A 17,319-nucleotide genomic window follows, 5' to 3' on the forward strand; every position below is an offset into this window, starting at 1 on the left:
GGTGCCAATCACGATGGTCTGGTGACAAAGTTGGTATCAGAGCCCTAGGTTCGTTGATCTCATTGTACCAAAACGAGTCTAGTAGAGTCTTGAGAAACGGTACGATGACGTCCGTACTTTTCTTCGAGAGGCTATAAGACTTTAGGAAAAAACTCACTTTTTTCTACTCCTTCGTGCTATGACTTGAATCCAATCGGTATCTGGGTGATACAAATTGAAATCTTTCCTCCTTCACTCTATGGTCCGAGCTAGAGCAACAACAACGGTACCACCATCACTAGCAAGAGAGGATGTGTATAGACTACCGACAGTTGAATAGGGTCACCATTTAGAACAAGTATCCATTGCCTCGGATAGATGACCTTTTTGACCAATTGCAAGGTGTATCGATTTTCTCTAAGATTGATTTAAGGTGTGGTTACCATCAGTTAAAGGTTGAAGCGGTTAAGAATTGGGTTCAACCAAGTTCTATGATTGAAATTAGCAGTTTTGTGGGGCTCGCTAGCTACTATTATTGCTTGTGGTATGAGTTGAGTCCAATTGGTATCTCCCAATTCTAATTGGTATCTCAACGAAAGGAACTAGATGTCGTAGTCCCGGCTGAAGGGACACAAACAAGTTAATTGGAACTGAGAAGGTTCCAATTAGTATCTAGCCTTAGGGGCCATATAAGGCATAAATTATTAGTAATGATCGTCTATGGAACGAACTAATTAAATAATTTGGACTTGTCTGCAAGTTGTAACTGCTCGAGTGTCGTGAAACTTGTTGTGAAAAAAAATTCATCACGAGATTAGGTACAAGGGTCTAGATATATTACGATGTGGTTCGTAAGCGAGAAATTTGGACGTGCGTTGCGACCAACTGATAACCGTGTGAGAGTTTGGGTATATCCTGGGGATATGTGTGTGGTAGTGTTGAAACAATGTAAAATGATTCTAAAATGCGTACTTCATTGGGTTGACAATGATTGTCTTAGCTAAAGGGATTTTCTTAAATGCCTAGTTATAGCCAGGAAATCTAGAAAAGAGAGGAACCCTAAAAATTGTTGGCAGTGGTTCTGTTTTCGTCAGAGCCGCTGGGGAGGGATAATCTCGCCAGCGCGAGACCGCCAGTGCGGGATTTCTCCCGCCAAAGCAGGATAGGGCAAGACAAAATCTCAACCCTGTCTCCCATGTTTTCCTCTAATCACAATTATGAACCCCGAATCGTATCTGAACTAACCCCTGTGATCTAATTCAATGTTCATCAATCGAATATAAGTTATAAGGGTGTTAAGATTGTGGAGAACCTGTGCATATGAGCAGGAAATCAGCGAGGCCATGGAGGTCAGGGAAATGGTAATGTAGGTAGTGGAGTAGTGCAGCCAGGTGAGGAGGTTACCTATCAAGACGACATGGCTCAGTTATATGCTTTTTCAGGCAAGACCGAGTTTGAGGCATGTGATGCAGTGGTCACTAGTGCTACTCTTGTCTGTCCCCGAATAACTATTGTTTTGTGTGATCTGGGTTCTACTTATTTGTATGTGTTAGTTCAATTACCTTGGGATTTGATGTGGTTTGTGATATACTTGATGCCTCCATCCATGTTTCTACCCCAGTTGAAGAGTCAATCATAGTCACCCTTGTATATCATGCTTGTCTTGTTGTGTTTATGAATTTTCAGACTTGGGTTAATTTCGTTATGTTGGGTATGACTGACTTGATGTAATCGTAGGCATGACTTGGTTGTCCCCCCTATTATACCGGACTTAATTGTAATACTAAGTCGGTAACTCTAGAGATCCCCGGTAGGGAAAGATTAGAGTGGGAAACGGTGTACAAGCCTAAGCTAGCTAAGATCATATCATTCATTCGGGCAAGGAAACTAGTAGGGCAAGGTTGTTTGGCTTATTTGGTTCATGTTTGGGGTGTTGAGGTTGAGTCTCCCTCTATTGAGTCTATTCCTGTAGTATCTGAGTTTTAAGGAAGTTTTTCCTATGAATTTTCCTGGTATGCCTCCCCATATAGAGATATAGATTTATACATTGACTTGAAAACTAACCCTTGCCCCATTTCCATCCCTCTGTATCATATGGCTCCAGCAGAATTAAGAGAGCTTAAGGCTCAAATCCAAGGGCTTCTTGATAAAGGGTTCATCCGTCCTAGTGTTTCCAAGTGGGATGCTCTTGTCTTGTTTGTTAAGAAGAAGGAGGGTAGTATGAGGACTGATGATTTTATCTTAGTCCATAAGGGAGTGGATTAATACCAAAAGGACAAACTTATGGATAAAGAAAGTTCCATTGAGTATATTTGGGTGAAGGAAATTGAAGATTTTAATAAAAAGTGTGTATCAAAATTTGGTTATTGTAATACCCCGGATACTAGTAAGTTGAACTAGTGAGTTCTAGAGCCTTTTGTAAGAGTTTTGAAGTGTGGTATGAGGATTAAAATCACAAGAAACGATTACCATAATTAGAATAGGGGTTAAAGGGTTAGGGCGTCAAGGTACAACCTCCCAAGGACCACCCAATGGGTCCTTGAGGAGGACCCAAAAGACAGCCCAAAAGCTGTCAAAATTCCAGCACCTACGTTTGACCACCTATGACTAGTAGGTGGACCCACGCCCCGTAGGTGGGGGTCGTGGGTCAAGGCCTGCAAAGTCCTGCCATGTTAAGCCCCAGACCTCATCCACGATCCAGCCAGTAGGCCTAACCCACCCATGGTCCGTGGGTGGGGATCCGTAGGTCCTGCCAGTTTTCAACTTTTTAGTTTTTAGTTGAGACTTAGGGATTTAATTAAGTAATTAGTTAGGGCTTATGGAGGTAGGTTAATTAATTAAATAGCAACCTATAAATACCTAATAAGACCCTAAACTAAGTCATTAACTCATTCATCTAAAGATCCACTTCCTCTCAAATATTCCTCTCTCTAGAAGCAAAGAAAAAGAAGGAGAAGATGGGCCGCAACTAGGTAGAATTCACCATTGATTCAAGCTTTGTTTAGGGCTATGAAAAGAGGTATGTTTAGCTTATTCATCTATAGGTTCTTCCCCCATAAAGCCCCCTTAGTTTTCCCCCAATTGAAAAGTCAAGAACTCAATTCTAGCTAGGGGTGTGCTTGCATGTGGGTAGTGCTTAGGTATGATTCCAATCTAGTGGATAATACGAAATAATGATTGATTAAGCTTTGTTTAGTGATATTATGATAAACTTATGTGATTTCAATGGTAAACCCTAATCTAAGTTGATGAATGTGATATTTGTGGGCTATGCCATTAGAGATGGAATTGAAGGTTCTTAAGTGATCTTCCTTGTTTTACTCAAAAAAAGAAAAAAGAAAAATGACTTTAGTTTTCGAAAAATCGACTTAACTTATGTTTTGAAGAAAAATTGATTTTCCAAAAAAGAGAGCCGCTACTTAATTTTTGAAAGAAATTAAGAAAATTTATAATTTTCAAAAGACTCAAACAGATAAAAAAATTCAATTGAAATAAAAAGGATTCGAATTCAATGTACATTTCGAGAAGGTATTAAACCCTCAGGATGTCCGCTAACTTGTGATGACCGGCGATTTGACTAAAATGACTTTTTAACTTAACTTTTAAAATCTTCACCAAGTTTATAAAAAAAAGACAATTTTAAGTTGTTACTTTTAAGGGAAAGATGACATAATTCTTATTAAGACAAAATAAATTATATGTAACTAGATATATCAAATAAATAAATAATAGATACTTCAAAAATAAGAAAGACTATATTGGGGAACTTAATTAAATTAAACCATAAAAAAGGGTAGATAACCAATAACATGAATTATAATAAGGAAAAAAGAAACAATTGAACTTGAGTCTTTTGCCCAAATCCAATTTAGTTGGGCTTTGGCCCACCTGTCCTAAATTCTAAAAAAAAATAATCAAAATCATGGGTCTTGGCCCATTTCTATTCCTCTTGCTGTGCAGATTTTGGGCTTTGGCCCACTTTTCTACCATCTGGACATGTTGGAAATGGTTCAAGACTTTGGCCTCTTTTTGTTTTTGGGAATTTGTGTATACATTCAACATATACCCTTGTATACCACATGCATACGACGTCTAAAACCTGTGTTTCTCCTTCAAACTTTGTATTTTTGCATTCCTCAACTTGTATATCCATGTTTTGCACTTGTATACTGTATTTTTGGCTGTATACCAGCGCATACAACAGGTATATCAGTGTTTAAATGCCATATCTCAGCCTGATTTTTGGCTTTCTAGAACATATTTTTCAATTTCCAGCTCCTTGTACCGCCTTCAACCTTTTCATCGACTGTTTTTGGACTCGATAGAGAGAAGCATTGTGCCTGTTAGGCCTAATCAACGAAATGCAAAGAGAGGGAGTGGAGTCCAAATGGACTCAAATGGATTTCACATACAACAGAGAAAGGATAAATAAATTAGTATAAGTTAAAAAAAGCTTTCATGATATAAAATAATCATTATATTTAAGATAGTAAAGAAAGTAAACAAATTCAAATAGCGAAATTTGAAACAAAAAATGAGCAATTAATGTAACGACCCGAAAATGATAGAGTGAAACTAGAGCCTCACATGTGAGTTTGGAGTCGAGAACTTAATGAAATGATTATATTTGAATTTGACCCAAAAGTTCTTAAAAATGTGCTTCGGAAGTTACCGGAAACTTGTTTAGCTGTATATTAAAAGATCCGTTTCGTTTTTCGAAAATCCGACTTCATATTCTTGTTTAGGGGGTCAAATTGAGTGGGAAATGGGTCTAACCCAAATTTTAGAGCAACCGTATCAAAATCCGAAATTTCCAAGTGAAGCCTTTTTCGAGGGTCTACTTTGGAGGGTCATATCTCCTAGCACACAAATAATTGGGTGGCCCATAATATATCCATGGAAAGCCCTTTGAGTTAGCTACCTAACGCACTTCGTTTCACCTCATTCGGAGTTCGGACGAAGAAGTTATGCCCATTTTCGTAAAGTCTGTCCGGCAGAAAATGCAAATTCCAGTAGCTAATTTTACTGTTCATTACTGTTCACCCGCCTGAAATTTTTTCTAAGTGTTGGACCATTTTTTTCAAAGGACTTATATTATTTCCTATATACCATTAGTTCATTCCCATCCCTAAAAACATTTCCCTCTCTACAATCCTCCATTTAAGAAGAAGAAGAAGTGGGAGCTAGGGCTTTGGATTCAAGGCTTTCTTCATCAAATTTCGTGGGAGATCATAGCAAAGGTATGGTGGTCTTGATCCTTGTCTAATTTTCCATTCAAGGAGCCAAATCCAAAGTTATTTCAAAGTATGAAAAATCTAGGTTTTCACTCAATCTCATGGGTTCTTCCACCAAATGGTTTTAAAAGGTTTCTAATGGCACTTTATGGTTATATTGTTGTTGTATTGACGATTTAAGATGAAAATACTCCATGAACCCATGATTTCTCTCTATTCCTAGTTTATGCCTTTATGAAGTGGGTTGCTAGATAATGAATGTATATGAATCAAACTTGTTTAAAGGTCTTTAGATTGTTGAAGTATGTCATTACCCATGCTTATTTTATGGTGTATTGTTGGTGTATTGGTATGTGAGGCTTATGGCCTTAAAGGCATAGTATGAGAAATTGGAGTGTTATCATGACATTATACGAATGAGAATTCAATGAAGATAATGTGATCATGTTATGAATGTAAAGGTGTTGTTGTAGGTTGTTCACTGGTTTGGTTGCATAATTACTACCCTATTTTCCATGCTCTTTGATTCCATTACATGCCTTCAAGGTGTTTGACAAAATGTCCAACTATGGAGAATTGATGAATCGATGCTTTAAAGTTTGAGTTATGAGATGTATGGAAATCCAGAGATGTGTTGATGACACTCATGAATGTTGATGATATAATATGAAGGATTCTTCAATATAAAGTATACCTTGAATTGGTAGGGCTTATGCATCATTTTCTTGTATAAATGATTATATTGTTGATTGTTGAATCCTTGGATCGGTAGGCTTATGGCACCCTTCCACACATGCTTATAATGAACCTTGGATCGGTAGGCTAATGGCACCCTTCCATTAATGATAAGTAATGAACCTTGGATTCGGTAGGCCTATGGCACCTTTCCATAAAGGTTAATGATGAGACTTGAATCGGTAGGCCCATGGCACCCTTTCAAGAGGAGTTAATGAGCTTTCCTAAATGTACCTTGAATCGGTAGGCTTATGGCACCCTTTCATGTGTTAAATAATGTACCTTGAATCGGTAGGCTTATGGCACCCTTTCATGTGTGATGATGTCAAAGTAATGAACTATTCTATGGGAATGTAGGCTAAGCACCGAGCGGATTTGGTTAGATGGAAACTCCCCCGACAGTTAGGCATGAGTTTCAATGATCGTCTACCTTATCCCATAAACTATGTGCCCGCATAGGAAGCTAGTGGATCCATTAAGCTATATATACCGGTCTTCCTTAGGCAAGTAGACCACCTCTTTTCGGTGTGGGGACTCATGACACCGGATTCCATGACAAGCTCTCATGGTCTATGTCGGTTAAACGCTTACTTCCCATCATGTGAGATTTCATTATGGTTTCTTGACAGGTTCTACAAAGTGTAGGTAGTAGTATGGGATGCTACCTATACATTGCACGAGTAGGCTTGGAGAGGGTCATAGTGAGTTTCTCTAAATCCTAATGACTGTGACATGAATGTACCCTAAATGAGGTTATTAAAGAATGTTGGCTCTTAAATGCTTAATATGTTATGCATGTTATACTTGGGTTATATTACGAGTTATTTTCCCTTGTCATGTCTTAATTAATGATATACCTCTTATGTATGAATATTGTGCAAAGGTGAAAGAAAGGAATGATAAGTTACTTTAAGTGACCTAAATGTGGTGCCTTAGTATGGATGGTGGTATGGGACGTCATCCATACATTGCACGAGGTATAGCATAAGGGTTTCTTGAGGTGAAGGTCCAAGGTAAAGGTTTTCATGTTGATATTGTTTAAAGGTGATATTATGACTTACTTGATGTTATGCTTGTCTTGTATGTCTTTTATGCTATTGTTCATGATATTTCAAAAAGGTGGCATAATGCATGGTTTCTAACTAAAATGTCCCTTTTTAAGCATGTTTTGCATGGTCATCATACTTAGTACATTTTGTGTACTAACCCATATTCTTCATATTTTTACTATAAGTGTAGGTTCCGGCAAGTGATCCCTCCTAGCTAGTTTGAAGTGTTGGATTGCTTTCCTCCAAGACTTGGTATGTCCTCATGGATTCGAGGACAAGACTTTTAAGTTCTTTTGTTCATGTAATAGACTTCTTTTGATTGTAAAGGGCCGTGTCCCTACTTATGTTTTGCGACTGTGTCTAAGATGGCCATGTGAGACTTAGACTTCCGCTGTGTGTTTTTTTTTAGTTGTTTTAATGAAGTTCAAATGTGTGGATGTAAATAAGTTTTTTTTTATTCCGCACTATTTTCATTATTGAATGCAATGAATGACTATGTGGCTTGTATAAGACCCCTTCGGGGTCGAGTACGCCTTGTTACGACTTGGGGGTGCTCCCGGGTCGTGACAATTAATTAAGCCTATTATTAGATATGACTGTTCTTAATACTTATCTAAGAAAAAGTAGATGCCCACCCAAGATCTTTCCCAGATGACAAAGAACATGATAAAATCTTATTCATAAACCTTCTTAAGCTCAAGTGACATCAAGAGATATATTTAGCATACCAAGAATTGATTAACCAAAGCATTTAAACTTCTTTTTTAAATAGACTAAAAGAGATAGCCAAAATAGTAATTTGAAAAAAAAAGACATCTATGCCATCTAAAAAAGAACACATGAACAATGGTGGCAGATAGGACTTATCCAAAGAGGTATTTTTTTTACAAAGATGAGCTTTCCAAACAGATGTAACAATAAGAAATGAGCAGTCATGACTCAATTTGGGAACAAGAAATAATTTTAAATACCATTATAGACAACAATTCCTTACTGATCTTAATCTTCCCATTTAGAAATAAAGGTCAGGTACATGCTCTCAACTATTACAAATAGTGAACATGAGAACCAGTACATAAACACGACAGAGTATCCAGAAATAAAACCACAGTGAACCTAAACAAGTACTATCAACTCGAGAATGCAAGGTGGAACAAATAGAGACACTATACTTAAAGAAATCTCATGCTAAACTAATACTCTACTGAATAGGTAGAAATTAGATCATTTCAAATCAAGAAGGCATGGAACAAACTTAAACTAATGCAATAGAACATGATCAGTCGTATGGAGCTATATTCATGCTAGTAATAAGCTCTTTGAATTCAGGGTGAAATATTAGGCTAACTAGGATGAATGAATGAGTCACGAGAACATCTAATCATCAAAACACTAAACGAGTCCAATAATTTCATACTACAAAATGATCCCAAAACAACCGAGTCACATTATTATGACCTGAAATTTCTACTCGAAAATGCACAAGAGAAATAACGAAATGACTTCTTTGACACTTAAGAACATGTAGTCAAAAATGGGAAAATTACTTCAGCAAACAGAGACAGAACATAATCAAGGTGATTAACAAACGATTAAATCAAGCTTAAGGTGAGCATAATAGCCGTGAATTCGAAGAGAACATAATCAACGATGTGAGCTTAAACAAGCATTAAATCAGCAAGAAAACGAACACATACTAACATTTTAGAAAAATAAGATGAAGAGAATAACACAAATCGAACACATCATGCAAGCTTATCTTAAAATCCGCAAAGAACTACACATCAAACCAACACAATGAACTCAAAAAAAATAAAGTACCTTGTTCGAGGCAGCGAACTGAAGACAAACGAGCAGAGAAGTGACGACCTTCACCACGATAAACTCGAATATGAACGATAATCAAGGAAACTAGGCAGAAATTCGAGCAGCTACCTCGAGTTCGAACGAGCTTGTGAGAGAGCAATGGACGACCCAAAACAAAAGAAACGAAACTAAGGTCTTCAGGGAATTAACTTCTCTGTTCCGAAGTATATTTCGAAGGTATTCAAACTACTTTTCTTAAGCTATTCTATGTATTTTCGCTAAAAATCCCAACCCTTTAACATTGAAAAAGAGGGGGTTTATATAGGGGAGTTCTAGGGTTCCAATCTTTTTGGGGGGAAACGGATGAAACCCGTATAGGAACGAGGCCCACAAAATTCAAACTTCAAAAATCTTTCACCATTAAAGGGAAGTACCGATTTTCCTAAAATTTTGACCAATTCCAAAAGAAGAAAGGGCGAAATGGACGTCTCGAGTGTCCTTGAGATGCTACATGCCTCAATCTCAAACTACAAGGACGAAGACGCGGCTACAACAGGTGCTTTAGCTGCTCTGCTGTACTGTTGCAGCGAGGAAGACGACGAAAAACAGCGTATTGATGTACTAGGCACGCGTTTTCTCGCGTTGTGAACCTGCCGTGTGGTTTCTGTCTACTTGTGAACATTAGCATCGTTCAGAATTGTTGTTTGGTTTCTATTGTTTCCGCATTTTGCTAGGCGTTGTTGACGTCGCCTTGTATCGTGAAGACGCCGTGTATTGCTACGTTGGATTGTTGTTCAAACGAAGGTTCTGGGTTCTTTTAGAATTGGAAATAGGCCGGGTCATGGAGTGGGATGCTAGGTTACTGAAATTGGAAAACAAAAGGGTATGAGAGAATGGGCTGGGAATTTTTGGATGATTGGCATTGGGCTGTTGAAAGGTTGGAAAAAGGCCCAAGCTTTTGATCTCCAAATGGGTTGAATGGAATGTTGAGTTTGGCTAAAATTGTAATAGATTAATTAACAATTTAGCCAAACGGATTAAAGGGGTAACCAAAAGTATTACTTTTTAAAAGATTTGACTAGAATTCAAATAAGACGAATTAATATGATTAATTTATGAGTTTCTTAATCTTAACGAAATGAAATAGTTAATTTAGTTAATTTAAATACAAACTAATTAGTTCAAAATTAAAACTATAATTCAAACTAAGACTAAATTAATAAAATATTTATCTTAACAAAGTAAAAATCTTTTGATATGATTTTCGAATATTCATAAAATGTACTAATTATATGGGATATATTTATTATTCAAAAATTATAAAAATCTACTGAAATTACTTAAAATAACTTTGAAACTATTTGAATTTTATAAGGCTAATTATTCCACATTGTTTGGAAATTAAGAAGCTCGAAAATCAATTATTATCGGGGAAGGTCAAAATTGGGGGTCAACATTCCTAAATCAATGGCATGTGTAGTAATTTATCAAAGTTAGGAACATATAATCATGAATTGAACTAGATCTTATTGAATATGATTGATCTTGACTTGTAAGTTAGAATTGAACCTTTATGATCAATTGAGACTTGAATCACCTAGTAATGAAAGATGTGATCAAAATACCTTGAAATCTAGGTATAAAGAACAGATTAAGAAAGAAACCTTGAGAGTAAGGCTTGTGATCATAATATCTATGGCTTTAGGGTGAAGCTAATGTCATTACCTATTAATGCTAAGGCTTTGAGAGTATAGTCTAAAAGAGAATAGAAGTCTAATAGGTAGAATTGTGGTGAAAGACTTATACTCACCTAAACTACCTTATGAATGCTTAAAAGTATAAAGTAATGGAATCACTTGAACATGGATTGATTGTCAAAGACATCCTTCCATGAGATATGAGTGTTAAGCAAGGCTTAACAAGAAAATATTGGGGTATGCTTGGCTCCAAGTTGATATTGAAAATGAGATGGAGTGTCACACAAGATAGGGTCCAGGCTGCAAGTAGAAAGGGGAACCACACCTAGTTGATGTGAGGACTATCCAAGTAAAAAGGGGGAACTCTTACGTAGTAGAGTGTGGATTTTCCCAAAGTTAGGTCTCATGAGATGGAAGCCTTCACGTAGTTGAGTTAAGGTTTCTAGTAGCAATTTTCATATCCAATGAACTAAGACATGCTTAAAGAAGTATCTCATAGTGTTCTAAAGCATAATTGAACTAAGACTTACTTAATGAAGTACCTCATAGTGTTCAAGAGTATAAGTGGACTTAGACATGTTTAAGGTAGTATCTCATATGGTCCATATAAAGAAGGAACTTAGACATACTTAAGAGAGTATCTCAGAGTGTTCAAAGTACAAATGAATTTAAACATGCTTAAGTAAGTGTCTCATAGGATCCATGTTAGTAATGAACTTAGATGTGCTTAAGGAAGCACCTCATAGTGTTCCAAGGTTTAAAAAGAGATGAACTAAGATGTGCCTAAGAGAGTACCTCTTAGTGTTCTAAAGTAAAGAGAGGAACTAGGTTCCAAACCAAGAAGTGTTATGTTAGTATGAGGACCCAAATGTGGTACTTAACATGAATCGTATTATAGGGTGATATCCATGCATTGCACAAATATGACTTAGGGTTATTAAAGAGAAGTCTTGAGATAAGATTGTGCTATAGTTGCCCTTCCTAGCTATAGTTGACTAAAGGTGACAAATTCCCTTAGTTATGGGAGTTAAGCTAATAATGAGATCAAAGGAGGGTGAGTATGACTAAGATGAATTCAAGGCTATGCTTAGTGTGAAAGGTAGGATGGGATGCCTTTCATACATTACACAAGTGTGCTTTGAGGTTACTTAGGAGTATGGTCCCCTTATGGTAGAGATGCTTAAGAGTTTACCATGTACATAGATTATGATTAAGATGACCAAAAAAGGATACTTGGCTTGGGTGGTATTATGGGATGTTATTCATGTCTTACACTTATATGTTTTTAAGGTTACTTGAGAATGGTGCTATTATGGAATAGATGACTAGGAGTCAAATTATGCTTATATAATGCGTATGTTGAAGACTTGACTTATTAGGATTATGATGTATCTCCCATGCTCTTTAACTATGTCTTATATTGACTTATGATTATATGATGCGTATGTTGGAGATTATGCTATGACTATGTTGATTATGCTATGATCATGTTATTGTCTCTTATGCGTATGTCTTATGTTGACTAACCATTTGAGATGCTCTTATGATGTTGTGCTAGCTTTCATGCTTGGTACATTTTGTACTAATGCATATTGCCTACATTCTAATCAAATGTAGGGTTTCGGAGATTGAGTTGCTTTGGAGGCTAGGTTTCTAAGGTGCAAGAAGGGTTGAAGATTTGGTGAGCCATCATAGCTTTGAGGACAAATCCATATTTCCTTTATGTCATTTCTTTATGGTTTAGACTTTGTATGGGCTGTGTCCCAAGAGTTTTATTCAAGAGTTAATAGATGGTTTGAGACAAAGTATAGAAAGACTTCCGCTTGATTTTTATGAAATTGACTTCGATTGTAAACGTTTTAAATTTTTCCTGTATTTTCTATTATCTTATGTTCAAGATATGCTAAGGGCTTGTATGCAACCCCTTCGGGATCAAGTACGCCATGTTACGTCTAGGGGGTACCCCTGTGTCGTGACAAATAGTCCTTTGAATTTGATGAGTTTACCTCAGTTTGGGGAGTCATGTTGATGAAAAAGGTTGACTTCGTAGTGATAATCAAGGTTGACGGAGTGTAATAGCATTAAGAGTTCGTGATGGATTGTGACAGGATGCAACCATATAATAAAATTGTTGGTTAAGTAAATTTTTGTATAGTAATTACGACTTGTGAGTATCCAAGGTCGTGGTTTTCTAAAACTTGGTGAGTAACGTGGTTGTATGGAAGATTATAAGAGATGGTAGGACACCGTTCGAATAAAAATTTAAAGAGCTACAGTTATAATGAAGGAAAATATAGTATAATGTAGTACAACCTTTAGAGAGAGGCGAGAGCAAGAATATTTTATTGGACTCTTAAGGCTAAAGAGGTATCTTCAGAGGGGTAGATAATTCAGATAGCCGCATGATCCTACCAGTACATTGTGGTAGTGTACTGATACTACACTTGCTTGTTCTTTGTTGAGTACAGGGCATGTTCAGGCGGTTATTGATAGACCTCAGCTAAGTGACTATTGATCGTGATCGGATTCAAGGGTGAGCCAGTTCTTTTAGGCTGCCATGGATCTCTCTACTTTAAGTCCATTCTTTTCGAATTCAGACTATTTGTTTAAGGCGTTTGTTTAGTTTCGGGGTTGTACCCCTTGTTCTTAGACTTGTCGTTGGTAGAGTTTTGGTACAATGACTTTCAGGTTCTAGGGGTTGTTCTTCCGCATTAGCTTGGTTAGTTGTTTGTTAAAACCTTAAAGTTTATGGGGACTCCATTTTTATAGTCATTTAAACCTGTTTCTGTATCTTTCAATGCCTTAATTTTCATAAAATTTATTTGTTTGGGTTGTAGTAATGGTTCTCCCACCAGAGGGTTTGTGTGGGTGCCAATCACAACGGTCTGGGTCGTGACACTCCATTTCGATTTATGTAATGTTTATTTGACTTAACAAGATTTTTAAAAAAAAAACACTTTTAAAGCCCATGGTCTAAAATAAACCATAAATGTTCATATGACTATAAATCATCTTACTAAGAATAAAATGAATATTTTAAAGTCAAAATGTTATTAAATATATTAATACATCATTCTTTTGAAATTGACTACAAAGAAAAATATGTCACATAAATTAAAGTAAAAATTATATAAATTTTCATAGTTAAGAGCTAATTACATTATATCCCTACTCTTTTTCAAATTACAAAAATTTATTAGAATAAAAAAATTTCGGATACATCAGCTAACATGCGGATACATATGTCGTGATACATTGCTATTCAAGAAACTTGTAGATACATAGCTCACAGATGAATCCGAGAGGGGAGGGGTGTATTCAAGAGGGAATATGAATGTATCCTAGAGGAGAGAGATGTATCCAAGAGAGGATAGGGATGTATTCAAGAGTGGATAAAGATGTATTCGAGAGATGATAGAGATGTATTCGAGAGGAGATAGTGATGTATCTAACAAAGGATAGGGATGTATATGAGAGGGGATTTTTCTGATTTTTTTAAATGCTAGGAAATTTTAGAAATTATAATAAAATAAGATGCGAATTTAGGTGAAAAAAAATTAAATTAAAATTGAAAAGATAATTAATTATATTGGGCCTGTGAACGGGCCTTCAATTATCTAGTATTTTTATAAAATATGACCTAAATTTATTGTATTTGTCTAATAATATTTTGGTTTAAGAATTTTGCAACATATATAAACTATAAAGTAGATAAGATTGAAATGATCAAAGAGCTCAATTTTTTTCTTATTAAATCAATAGGAAAATTAAGTAAACTAAATAATGTTGAGTTATGTTGTCGTATAAGGCGCATTTTGTTCTTGAGAATTTTTAATTAGAAAAATAAAATAATTTTTTTTTATATATATATATATATAATAAGCCACAATGCAACTATCATTATAACTATCTTGTTAGCTTTCAACCAAAAGCTAACACGATTTTTAGTTAATTGTAACTATCTTGTTAGCTTTCAACCAAAAACTAACAAGATTTTTAGTTACATATTTATTATTTAGTTAAATAATAAATATGTAATTGTATGAGCTATTTATTACTCATTCCTTTTGAATTTGTTAATCTGATTTTGATCTGACACATAGTTTATGAAGGTAAATTAGATTTTGAGAAAAAACATTAAGTGATACTTGAAGTTGTCCCAGATTTTCAAAAAGACACCTTAACTTTGCGTGCGTCCTATTACCCCACAAAACATTCAAAATCACAATAAATACACATTTTTTACACAATACTTCCACTTTGGACAAAAATATCCTTCGAATGTGCAATTTCTTAAAAACAAAAAGTCGGACCCATTATTGATGTATTGAAGGATGCTTTGGTAATTTCCTATGATGAATTCGTTTTGTTTGTTTCTTTTAAATTTCTTTTACTATACTAAATAATTGTATAAAATATTATGAATCATGATAATTAATTACTTAAATATTTAAAAGATATAAAAATACATAAAAGATCTGATTGACTCTTCAAATTTTACCGGTGACACATAAATTGGGACAAATGAAATAATATATGTTATTTGAAAATTTCTTAGAAAATACTATAAATTACAGTAATTAACAGCTATAAATATTTCAAAGACAAAAAAAATTGATTGAATCTCAAAATTTTTTTAGTACTACATAAATTGAGAAAGAAGAAATGACCTCTATTATTTGAAAATGGCGTAAAAGTATTACAAATCATACAATAAGAATTAACAATTTAAAATTTTAAAAGACTTTAATGTTTTATACGTATTCTATTTCCACTTTGGACAAAAATATCCTCCCAATATGCATATTTTTTTAAACAAAAAGTGGGACCCATTATTGATGTATTCAAGGATGCTTTGGTAATTTTCCTATGATGAATTCGTTTTGTTTGTTGCTTACTATTTTTTAAATAATTGTATAAAATATTATAAATCACAATAATTATTCACTTAAATATTCAAAAGATATAAAAATATGTAAAAGATCTGATTAACTCTTCAAATTTTATCGGTGACACATAAATTGGACAAATGAAATAATATATATTATTTGAAAATTACTTAGAAAGTATAATAATTTACAGTAATTAACAATAGAATATTTTAAAGACAAAAAAATATTGATTGAATCTCAAATTTTATTAGTACCACATAAATTGAGAAAGAAGAAATAACCTTTATTATTTCAAAATTGCATAAAAGATTTTACAAACCATACAACAATAATTAGCAATTTAGAATGTTAAAAGACAAAAAATATTTACCATAGTTAACAATAATTAAAAATTTAAACTATTTTAAATTAATATTAAAGTTTGATTAACTCTTTAATTTTGTCTTTATCACATAAATTGAAACAAAAAATGATACATATTGGGCCCGTGCTAGCACGGGCTCCGATGTCTAGTGTATATATATATATATATATATATATATATAATATTACCTCTATTATTAATATCATAATTTAATATATGTAAAAATAAAAATAGTATATATCCTTTTTCTTTTTGTAGTGGAGCATGCGTAGGTGTTGCTAAATGCAGGGTCGTTTGGTATTATATATAAAAATAGTTAACTAAAATGTACTGATATTATTGAATTTTAGTTATATGATGATAATTTTTTATTTTACTGTTTGATAGGTTGTATTAATTAAATATAATGTATTAAAAATAGCATAATATTAAATAAGATATATTAAAGTAAAAATATTACCTCATATATTAATATCCCTTAATACCTCAAATTATTAAGGGAAAATTGTATAAAATAGCAAACTATTAATTAAAATTAAATGTTATAACTATAGTTTCATTTAATTTTAATCCGTAGCAAACACTTTGTCAGTCTCCTCTCTCCCCAGAAGTCTCGCTCGCCACTCTCGCTGATCTCGCTCGCCACTGATCTCCCTCGCCTCTCTCACTTTATACAAACACAAATGTATAAATTGCATTTGTGTTTGTATAAATAGAGAGAAAACTGTATATACAAATACATATATCTTCGTCCTATACACTTGTAATTATACAAATACAGATCTTCCCCTATCGGTTCTCTTTTGTCTTGCTCTCTTTCTCACTTTATACAAACACAAATTATACAATGAGAGAGAGAGAAAGAGATTTGATGTACAAATATTTTATTTCGATTCAATTGTATACAAATTCAAATTTTATGCAGATATACAAACACAATCATTGAAACATATACATATAGTAGTTACATATATACTTTTATCTAACCGATATACATATATAATCGCTGCGCTTTTATACAAATGAGATGTCTGCCTATGATTTATACAAATCTAATGCTCCATAGAAATGGGTAAGAAAACTTTTTGAATAGTGACTTGAAATTTCTGGCTAGATCTGTAATGACCCGGTCAGTCATTTTTGGAAAGTTTCATGAATTTACCATTTTTCCCTCCCATGATTGACCCTGAGTCTTCTTTGATTGAGTTTGAAAAGTTGGTCTTTGAACTTTGAGTTAAAAATTGAGAATTTTGTAAGCTTTGAGTTTGAAAGACTAAGATGTTAAGAAAGTGATTTTTGGGGTCTTTTGGAGTTTCAAATGTCGGAATGAAATTTCGTCGATTTCATCAGTCCCAAAATATGAAATCTGATCAGTGAGAGTTCTCGGTTTCAGATTTAGAATCTTTTTGAGGATTTGAGGCCTAAATTGTGAAATTGTGGAATTCGAGAGTTCTGAAGAAAAATAATTTACTCAACTTCTCAGGTAGAGTTGGTGGTGGGACCTGTTGGCATAATGCACGTTGGAACGTGGGAATTCGAGGTCTCATGAACTACTACTAAAAA

Source organism: Solanum stenotomum, chromosome 6 (genome assembly GCF_019186545.1).
Source record: "Solanum stenotomum isolate F172 chromosome 6, ASM1918654v1, whole genome shotgun sequence".
Lineage (NCBI taxonomy): Eukaryota > Viridiplantae > Streptophyta > Magnoliopsida > Solanales > Solanaceae > Solanum > Solanum stenotomum.